The following is a 10470-nucleotide window of genomic DNA, read 5'->3' on the forward strand; positions in this document are numbered from 1 at the left end:
GGTGAAAGGAAACATGAGCTCACTGAAACACAGAGAAAGCTGAAAGAGCATGGTTATGAAGTCAACTTTACAAAGGCAAGCCGTAGTTTCACACCTATCGCACCTGTCAAGATTTCAAGCAAAAGGAAAGATAAGAAGGTTAGTACTCAACACATCAACGTGGATGTAATGGAAGATGAAGAAGAATCAAAGCCCGTTCCATGAATATTGGTGTTCGATTGTTTGATCAGTTCCACACCTCAAACTTTCGCGTTGGATCACATTAGAAGTCAAGTTTGAACTCCTATCTTCAATCGACTCAGTGTACCTACTAGATGAGTCTCTGTGTTTAATAGAATGACTGGCTCTGGTAGACAGGAAAGTATGGCTGGTTTTCCCCCATGAATGTCAGCCTTGGAGAGACTCACAGTGGCAAAAGATCTGTCTAAAGAGAAGAAGTTGGTCTCAGCAAAAATGAGACATGTCGATTTAGCCAAAGATGGTGAGATTCGAAGTTTAATCCTCTCACGCATGAAACACCAATCCACATTGGATGTGAGCTTAGATGGACAATTAAAGGTGAAGCGACAGACAATTATACACACTGGTCAATCCATAAACCAGTAGAATGAAGATGATGCCAAAGAGGAAATAATCCAAAGAGTTTACCACATTGCAATCAAAGAGGTCAACGAGGATGAGGACGTTGGGAGACATTAAGGAGGCCTCACCGTAACTTGAGGACCGGGGGGGGGGGGGCACACAACTGTAGATGACCTGAAAGAGCTCAACTTGGGCATGAATGAAGACTAAAAGCCTATCTTTGTTAGTGCAGTATTAAGTCAGGGCAAAGTGGAGGAATATTACCAACTGTTGCTGGAGTACAAAGACGTCTTTGTATGGACATACAAAAGACATGCCAGGTCTAGATCCTGTCATTGTCGTGCATCACATCTTAGTTAAACTAGGGGCAAATCCAGTCAAGCAGGCTTAGAGACGTTATCGATCAGAGCTCATTCCTCAAATTGAAGCTGAAATCGATAAATGGATCGAGACAGGTTTCATTCGGGAGGTAAAGTATCCCAGGTGGATCTCAAACATAGTCATCGTTCTTAAAAAATCGAGACAAATCCACGTTTGTGTAGACTTTCTCGACTTGAATTTTGCATGCCCAAAAGATGATTTTCCTTTGCCAATCATTAAATCATGGTGGATAGTTCTAACCTATTTCATGTATTAGGTTTATTTTTAGATAAAAAAGTTTCTAACCTATTTCAAGTATTAGGTTTATTTTTAGATAGTTCTAATTTTTCACTTTTTTTTTTGTCTTTATTTCTTTTCCAAAATTACTCAAACCCCCCATTTTAAGTCATAGGAGTCTTTAACTAATGCTAATTTGTAAGAGTTAAAGGTTTTACTAAGTTGTTTCTCAGTCCCTGTGGTTCAACACCCTTACTTGTGCCGCTATAATATCCTTATATTTGCACTCGAAAGGAACTTCAACAAAACGGCACCGTTGCTGGGGACTGCGCTTAAACAACTTTGTAATTTCTTTTAGTTTTGCTTACTAACTTAATTTATTTTGTTTTCAGTTGTATGTCTTTCAATCCATTCAAGCAGCCCATTGACTTAGAGCAGCTACAAAGGGTGGTTCAGTTCTGGTAAGAGGCATACACTCAAACCTGTAAGGATTCTCAAAACACAATCTTTGCCAAGCTCTCCTTGCCACTTAGAATCACGTACACCTAAGTCAGCCTCATCCTCACCCAAGGTTGAATTAGAAGAAGACGAGATGGCCATGGCAAACAACAACAACAACAATGATGACGAGGCTAATCATGCTTTGAAGGAGTATGCGATTCTCAAGATCAGTGAGGAGTCTTCATGCATTCATTATCCCGACACCACCGTGGAGAACTTCGAACTCAAATCAGGTATGATCCATCTTTTACCTAAATTTAATGGTTTGGCAGGTGAGGATCCCCATTTGTATATCAAGGAGTTTGTAGAGGTGTGCAATACCATTAAGATCTAGAGCATGACCCCTCAAGAGATACGTCTTAGGCTCTTTCCCTTGTCACTAAGGGAGAAGGGTAAGGCATGGCTTCAAACTCTTCCATCCGGATCCATTGAAACTTGGGATGTGCTAGCTTCCAAATTTCTGCAACAATTTTTCCCAACTCAATGCACTAACAAGCTTAGGCGTGAAATCATGTCAATTGTGCAAAATGATGGAGAGTTGTTCCATGAGTATTGGGACCGTTTCAAAACTTTGTTGCATTCTTGCCCTCATCACAACTTGGAACAATGGTTGCTCATGCAATATTTTTATGAAGGATTGCTTGATTCTGATCGTATGATGGTGGATGCTATAGCTTGTGGTTTGATGAACAAGATGACTGATCAAGCCAAGACCATGTTTGAGGACATTGCTTCAAATACGAAACAATTTAGTTTCAGAAATCGACAAACCAATAAGGTTTATGAGGTTAGTACTTCTAATGATAACTCTCAAATTTCTGAATTAACTAACCTTGTTTAGCAACTTGTATCCCAAAAGCAAGTTGTGGCTATTTGTCAAGTGTGTTCCATGCAGGGACATTAATTTGAGGCATGTCTTCAAGTGCAAGGGTTTCATGAAGAAGCAAACATGGTAGGAGGATTTCAAGGAAATCAGAGACCTAGAAATGATCCATTTGCTCCAACTTACAACCCAGGATGGAGGAATCATCCTAATTTCAGATGGGGAAACAACAACAATGTGCAAAATCTGCCACCTCCCCAAGCTACACCAAGCAAGCCTCTTGAAGAGATCATGAGTACATTGGCTGGACAAGTGAGGTCTTTAGATCAAAACACTCAAGACCTGAAGGTTTCAACCCAAGCTTTCATGAACAAGATTGATCATTCAATTGCAAACTTAGAAACTCAGGTTGGACAAATTGCAGCAGTTATAAACCAAAGAGAACCATGTAAGTTTCCTAGTCAAGTTGTTGTAAATCTAGTTTTGAACAATGCACAGGTGAATGTGATCACTTTGAGGAGTGGAAAGAAGCTTAAAAGCACCAAGGAGTCTCAACAAATTGATGAACTTGTGGCTGTCCAACAAGAGGAAGAAGAAGACTACCAGTAACATCACAAGGAGTCCAAATCAACTTTTCATGACGAAAGAACCATTCTAGCCAAGTTGAATGTTCCGAAGGTAAAATCTAAACCTAGTGAATTGAATTCTAACCCTAAGGTGGAATGATATACTCCACCTATGCCTTACCCCAACATGTTTGTCAATTCAAAGAAGGAGCAACTCGAGAATGAGTTTCTAGAGACAATCAAGAATTTAGAATTTGCAATTCCCTTTTTCAAGGCAATCAAGCATATTCCAGGTTATTCAAAGTTCATAAAGGAATTGTGCACAAATAAAAGGATGGTGGAACTCAATGTTGTGGTGGAATTTGGTAAGAAAGTGTCATCAGTTTTGCAAAGAAAGTTGCCACCAAAGGAGAAGGATCCTGGAAGCTTTACCGTTCCATGCCAAATTGGTCCAAATTGGTCCAATGAGGTTTGATAAATGTTTATGTGATTTAGGTGCTTCAATTAACTTAATGCCTTATTCTATTTATGAAGCACTTCAATTAGGTGATCTCAAGCCAACTTATATGATACTTCAACTAGCGGATCGTTCTCTTACTCATCCTCGAGGAATTGTGGAAGATGTGATTGTCCAAATTAGTGACCTAGTTCTACCAGCAGATTTTTACATTTTGGACATGGAGGAGAGCCCTCTACCAAATCATCTTCCTCTCATCTTTGGTTGACCATTTTTAGCCACAGCTCGTGCCATCATTGATTATCATTCCGGAAAGCTTACCATGACTGTTCTAGGAGAAACAAGAACTTTTCAAATCCTTGAAGCTATGAGGTACCCTAGTGACATTCATGAATGCAATTATATTTATTTAAGCTTAACATTGCAGGCACTAGTTGAAACACAAGGTTGGGATGATTCACTAGAGAGAGCACTCACTTTAATTGAAAGTGAGGAGGATGCATATAACGAAGCAAGAACTGAGATACTTGCTGCCTTAGAAGCCATGCCATTTAACATGCCTTCAAGGTGGCCATGTTTTGAGCCTCTTCCTAGCTCAACATAGAAGCCAATTCCCTATGTGATTCAAGCTCCAAGGTTAGAACTCAAACCAATCCCTGAACATCTTAAATATGCTTATCTTGGTAACGAGAATACTCTTCCTGTCATTATCAATGCCCATTTAAGTGATGTTGAGACAGAAAAGCTAGTAAGAGTTCTAAGAGAGAATAAGAAAGCTATTGGTTGGACAATAGTTGATATCAAGGGAATTAGCCCAACAAAGTGCATGCACCAGATTCTTTTGGAGGATGGAGCAAAGCCAACCAAAGAAGCTCAAAGACGCCTAAATCCACCTATGAAGGAGGTGGTCAAGAAAGAGATTTTGAAGCTGCTAGATGTAGGAATTATTTACTCAATTTTTGACTCAAAATGGGTAAGTCTGATACATGTGGTCCCTAAGACATCCGACATTACAATTTTCAAGAACGAGAATGATGACAAGGTGCCAACAAGAGTGCAAACAGGTTGGAGGGTGTGCACTGATTATCGCACGCTCAATGCAACAATTCGTAAGGATCATTTTCCTTTACCTTCTATTGATCAAATGCTTGTAGGTCATAACCATTATTGCTTCTTGGACAGTTATTCTAGATATAACCAAATCGCGATAGCCCATGAGGACCAAGAAATGACCACATTCACATGCCCATTTGGCATGTTTGCCTATAGACGGATGCCATTTGGATTGTGCAATGCCCCTTCAACATTTTAGCAATGCGTGATGAGCATATTCTCAAACATGGTTAGGGACATCATTGAGGTTTTTATGGATGAATTTTCTATATTTGGTGACTCTTTTGATTTATGTCTTCACAATCTTTCTTTAGTGTTGCAAAGGTGTAGGGAATGCAATTTGGTGCTTAACTGGGAGAAGTGTCATTTCATGGTGCAACAAGGCATTGTTTTAGGCCATGTGATCTCTGCTCATGGGATTGAACTAGACAAAGCCAAGGTGGACATAGTGAACAGGTTGCTGCTGCCTACATAAGTGAAGGAACTTTGATCCTTTCTTGGACATGATGGATTTTATCGCTGGTTCATCAAGGACTTTTCTTAGATTTCACGACCTTTATGCAACTTGTTGGTACTAAAATGATGCACAACTTAATTATTCAACAACTGAAAAATGAGTTATTTGCTGTTATTTTTGGTCTAGAAAAGTTTAGATCTTATCTAATTGGTACTAAAATGATTATCTATTCTGATCATGCAGCTTTGAAATATCTTCTTACCAAAAAGGATGCCAAGCCAAGGTTGATTCGTTGGATGCTTCTACTCCAAGAGTTTGATGTGGAGATTCGAGATAAGAAAGGTTCAGAAAATGTTGTGGCAGATCATCTTAGCCGTTTAGTGAATTCATCTAATGAAGAAGAAGATCACTTGCCATTACAAGAAAACTTCCCAGATGAGCAGCTCTATGCCGTTGACATTGTAGATCCTTGGTTTGTAGACATTATCAATTACTTGGCCACTAAGCAGGTCCCTAACACATTCAGTCGATTCCAAAAAGACAAGCTAGTAAAACAAGCTAAGTATTACATTTGATTTGATCCATTTTTATGGAAATATTGCCCAGACCTGATCATAAGAAGGTGTGTACCTGAATCTGAATTTCATTCTATTTTAACATTCTGTCATGATTCACCTTGTGGTTGTCATTTTGGAGCAAAGAAAACAGCTCTTAAAGTACTTCAAAGTGGTTTCTATTGGCTTAACTTGTTCAAAGATGCTTACTAGTTTGTTGTCACATGTGATTGCTGCCAACGTACAGGTAACTTAGGTTCTCATGATCAAATGCCCTTAAACCCAATCCTAGTTGTTGAAATTTTTGATGTTTGGGGCATTGATTTCATGAGACATTTTCCTAATTCTCATGGTTGTTTATACATATTGCTTACTGTTGATCATGTTTCGAAGTGGGTTAAGGCAATCCCCACTAGGACTAATGACTCTAAAGTAGTTCTCAGTTTCCTTAAAGAATACATATTTGCTAGATTTGGAACTCCCAGAGCTATAATCAGTGATGGAACACTTTTGCAACCGATCATTTGAGGCTTTATTAAAAAGCTATGGAGTCACGCACAAGGTTTCCAAACCATACCATCCTTAAACGAGCGAACAAGCTGAAATCTCTAACTGTGAAGTCAAACAAATCCTTGAGAAGATTGTAGGCCTTTCTCGAAAAGATTGGTCGCTGCGCTTCCATGATGCATTATGGGCTTATAGAACAACATATAAAACTCCCATAGGCATGTCACACTTCTGACTTGTCTATGGAAAGCCTTGCCATCTTCCCGTGGAGCTGGAACATAGAGCTTATTGGGCAATAAAAAAGCTCAATTTTGATCTAAAGGAGGCAGGCCATCTGAGGAGGTTTCAACTCAGTGAGCTTGATGAGTTAAGGAATGATGCATATGAGAGCTCTCGAATTTACAAAGACAGGACCAAAGCATATCATGACAAAACAATCCATAGGAAGTCGTTTGAGATTGGGCAAAAAGTTCTTTTATTCAATTCACTCCTTAGGCTCTTCCCTGGTAAGCTTCGTTCCCGTTGGTATGGTCCGTTTCTTGTCACTAATGTTTATCCTCATGGTGCAGTGGACATTCAAAACATCCAGATAGAGAACACTTTCAAAGTGAATGGCCATCGTCTTAAGCCATACTACATAAAATAAAGCGCTTGTTGGGAGGCAACCCAACTAGGTTTTTTTTTTCTATCCTTTTATTTTGTTTTTGTTTTCTGTTAGTATTTATACTATGCCATTCTTTGCCATACTTTGCATTGCATTCATTTGTAATCATTGAGGACAATCCTTTGTTTAGGTTTGGGGGTGTGTGGTATTGAATTTTTAGTCTTTTTGAGTCTTGATTATAGCTATTTGCAATTAAATAATGGGAATGTACATGCTTAACTTAGTCTTGCAATCATAACTTTAGCTATGCTTTGAAAGTTGTTGTATCTGCTATATAATACCACTGCTCACAGTTATGAGAATATCTGTGAAAAGTTACTAGTTCAAGCCTTAGAAGAAGGATAGTGGAGACTGCCTTTTGTGAAATTTTGTGCCCATTTCCTTCTTTTAGAGGGATTAAACTGTTCCTACTCCTATCATTTTCTTTCAAATTCATTTCAAATGATCTCATTATTCATTTTTGATTGAATACTAAGAGTTATTCTCTTTTTTGGATACTTGTGCTTATTATCACCCATGAATGAACTCATTGAGATGATGTTAGGCTGTGCATGTTTTACCTAGTAAATGGCCTAATTCCCTACCTTTGTGAGACATTACCCATTTTGAAGCCAAACACAGTCATATCTTTCATCATCCACACTAAACTCTACCAATTTTCCCCCATAATAGCCACTCCCTATAGCTTGGGGAATACCAAAGTGATGAAGACAAATATAATGCTTGAGCTTTAAACTAAGAAAGTGGCGTGTACCGAGGTAACATGGGCTGGAATTGCAAAATAAGAAAAGAAAAAACAAAGGGAAAAAGAAAACGTTTTAAGAAGAAAAAAGAAAAGAAAAGAAGAAGATGCAATTTCTAAATCCATGGGTCCTGAACGCTGAGAACAAGTAAAGAAGATCAATTCAAGAGGAATGCATGCTGGTTTTGCAAGAAAGACACTTTGGTATATCTCAAGTTCTAGTATTCCTTATCCATCATTTCATAGCCTCTACCATAAAAACCTTACATTACAACCTTATGAAAGACCTAACTGATCTTTGAGGATGTATTCATGGATGTTAGTAAGTATGTGTGTTATCTTATTCTTAGTATTTGACTCCTTTTATGAAATATGTCCAGAAAGTTCTTTTGTTTCTAATTGAATTATGTGTGAGAATATCTTGCTTTCCATTACATAACCTCGCTCACATATACTTGTTGAGAGCAAGCCCTAAGAATCAAGTGAAAGAGTGAATCTGTGAGATTAGAGTTGAGACGAATCTTATCTTCCTTGCTTGAGCTTGTAACTTAGTAACAAGTTGAATTTGGGCTAGAGCACCTCACTAACATGCATATTTGATTGCTGGAAAGGTAAAGTCAAAGTCAGGAATGTAAGGCATAGTTGAGCTTTGATTCTTATTATCTTATTTCAAAAGTGCTCTAATCGTTGTTTTGTAGGTTGTTTAGGACGTTTATCGGTTTATGGGTACCATCACTGTTAAACCCTTAAGAGACACAACTCCTCCTACTAGGGATGCCTAGAGGTTTAAAGGCTTGATACATAAGCTGAATGCATTCGTCTCACCAATGGAATTGGTCTTAGATTAACTTATGTTTGTCTTTTGTGTTGCTTTTGTTTCTTTTAGTTTTGGTTTGCTCGAGGACTAGCAAATTCTAAGTTTGGGGGTATTTGTTGAGTGCATAAAGTTATATTTATATGCCCTCTTTTACTTAGGTTTTTGACTTAAAATCTCTTTGCATCACAAGGTATTTTGTTGTTTGTATTGTATTTCAGGAGGAAAGTAAGGGCTTGAAGAAATCATCTTATTTTGAATATTGTAACAAGTGGCCTAAGATCCGCCAGAAAAGGCCTTTGCAGAACAGCCAACTTGCGAGCTTGGCCCCGAAGTGCTCAGAACGAATTAGAAAATGGACCATAAATGGTTGGAAAGCCATAGAAGTCTTCTTTCTGATGGTCTTTACAGCTTGTGATTTTGAGGTTTCGACAAGAAGTTATGACAGAATAAAGAGGAGTTGTTTAGATACAAATTCTGATAACAGCTAGTTTTCAGTTACTCCTATACTAAAAGCTGATTGTAATGAGGTATAAATGAGAGTCAATTCAAGGATGTAAATGTGTCAGATGTTAGAAAAAATCCTAAACCTTTTAATAGGAGCAAAATACACAGAATCAGAAGGAGAAAGAAGAGGAGAATCTGGAGAGAGAGAGAGAGAGAGAGTAGGAGTCTTTGGCCTTGAGCTTGTATTTTGTTTTGATGGATACTTAGGGTTGCTTTGAAGCCCTAGACATGATTGAATTAATGTTATGATGTAGTTTTAGTTTATCAATTTCATTTGCAAGCTAGAATTAGTTTTTTGTCTCAATTGTTTCAAGCACATAATGAGTTTCTGGGTGCTAAATCTGAGTATATGACATGCTAGGTTGCACCTACAAATAAAAGTTTTATGTATATGCCATGCATCTAGCATGCAAAGTAAATGAGGATTCATACAATCTAGTTATATGCCATGCTAGATATGTGAACATCTTAGTTGTGCATTTGAAAGGGATAAGTGAAAAGATCATATCACTGATTCAGGAATGTTTAGGGGAAGGCGTTTGTTTATTTTAAGTCAGATTTATGTCCTAAAAACATTTCTAACCTATTTCATGTATTAGGTTTATTTTTAGGTAGTTCTAATTTTTCACTTTTCTTTCTATCTTTATTTCTTTTCCAAAATTACTCAAAGCCCCCATTTTAAGTCATAGGAGTCTTTAACTAATGCTAAGTTGTAAGAGTCAAAGGTTTTACTAAGTTGTTTCTCAGTTTCTATGGTTCGACACCCTTACTTGTGCCGCTATACTATCCTTATATTTGCACTTGAAAGGAACTTCAACAGCAACCATGGGTCATGAAGCATTATCCTTCATGGACGGTTCGTCAAGTTACAACCAAATAAGAATGGCCCTGGAAAATGAAGAGTTGACAGCCTTTCGCACTCCTAAGGGTATTTACTACTAAAAAATGATGCCCCTTGGTCTCAAAAATGCCGGAGTAAACTATCAACGCGCCATGCAGAAAATTTTCAATGACATGCTTCATAAGAATGTCAAGTGCTACGTTGACGATTTGGTGGTCAAAATGAAGAAGAGGTTGGATCACTTGAAAGACTTACGAATGGTGTTCAATTGGTTGCGAAAATACAATCTGAAGAAAAACCCATTGAAGTGCGATTTTGGTGTCACATCAGGAAAATTCCTTGGCTTCATCGTTAAGCATCGGGCCATTGAGGTGGACCGGTCAAAGATTAAGGCCATCCAAAGGATGCCTGAGCCAATAAACCTGAAAGAGTTGAAAAGCTTGCAAAGGCGACTGACTTTCCTCAGGAGATTCATCTCTAACCTAGCAGGGTGTTGCCAACCTTTTAGCCGGCTAATGAAGAAGGACGTGCCGTTCGTATGGGATATGGCTTACCATAATGCTTTTGAAAGCATAAAGAAATACATGTCCAGTCGGCCTATCCTAGGAGCATTTGTGCTTGGAAGGCCACTTGTATTGTACATCGCCACTCAGGAAAGTTTAGTTGGAGCACTCTTGGCACAAAAGAATGAATCCCAGAGGGAATTAGCACTCTACTACCTCAGTCATACTCTTACTGGTGCCGA

General features: G+C 38.4%; 1 pseudogene; it reads right to left on the minus strand.

The window, feature by feature from the left end:
• Nucleotides 1–2173: 2173 nt before the first annotated feature.
• On the minus strand, nt 2174–2280 carry LOC126609447 (small nucleolar RNA R71; annotated as a pseudogene).
• Between the last annotated feature and the right edge of the window lie 8190 nt (nt 2281–10470).

The sequence above is a fragment of the Malus sylvestris genome, chromosome 16, assembly GCF_916048215.2.
Source record: "Malus sylvestris chromosome 16, drMalSylv7.2, whole genome shotgun sequence".
NCBI classification, from domain to species: Eukaryota; Viridiplantae; Streptophyta; class Magnoliopsida; order Rosales; family Rosaceae; genus Malus; species Malus sylvestris.